Source organism: Octopus bimaculoides, chromosome 11, assembly GCF_001194135.2.
Source record: "Octopus bimaculoides isolate UCB-OBI-ISO-001 chromosome 11, ASM119413v2, whole genome shotgun sequence".
Lineage (NCBI taxonomy): Eukaryota > Metazoa > Mollusca > Cephalopoda > Octopoda > Octopodidae > Octopus > Octopus bimaculoides.
The window spans coordinates 71,739,345-71,739,823 of record NC_068991.1 but is presented as its reverse complement, the minus strand read 5'-3'; positions in this window follow the sequence as shown (position 1 = coordinate 71,739,823).

The window sequence follows — 479 nt, the reverse complement described above, 5'->3', positions numbered from 1 at the left end:
GTGGCAGGGTAGGTGCTGGAATATGTTTGCTGGGTGTGGAAAGAGAAGCGATTGTTTGATGGCCACAGTGTTTAGCCATCAAATATCCACGGCACAATAATGCTGAGGTGATGGGGGACCTGTTTGATTGCAGAGAGATGCTAGTGCTGCATTCTATGGCGCTCCACTTTGACGTTTCCTCCTACTGACCACAACTTGGCCATCAATGAGATATGAATCCCCCGACGGAATCTGAACTCAAAATGGAGCAAATATCACAAGATATGTCGTGGGACACTAACAACTCTGCCTATCTATCATCCTGGACTGATACTCTATTTATCGATCCTTGAATGGCGGAAAGGCAAAGTTTATCTCATCTTGATTTGAACTCAAAGCGCAAATATTTTTGAGCGCAAAGATCCAGAACAAATACCACAAGGTATTTCTGTCTAGCGCTTTAGAGACTCTTCCAGCTACTTCCATAAAAAGAATAAGAT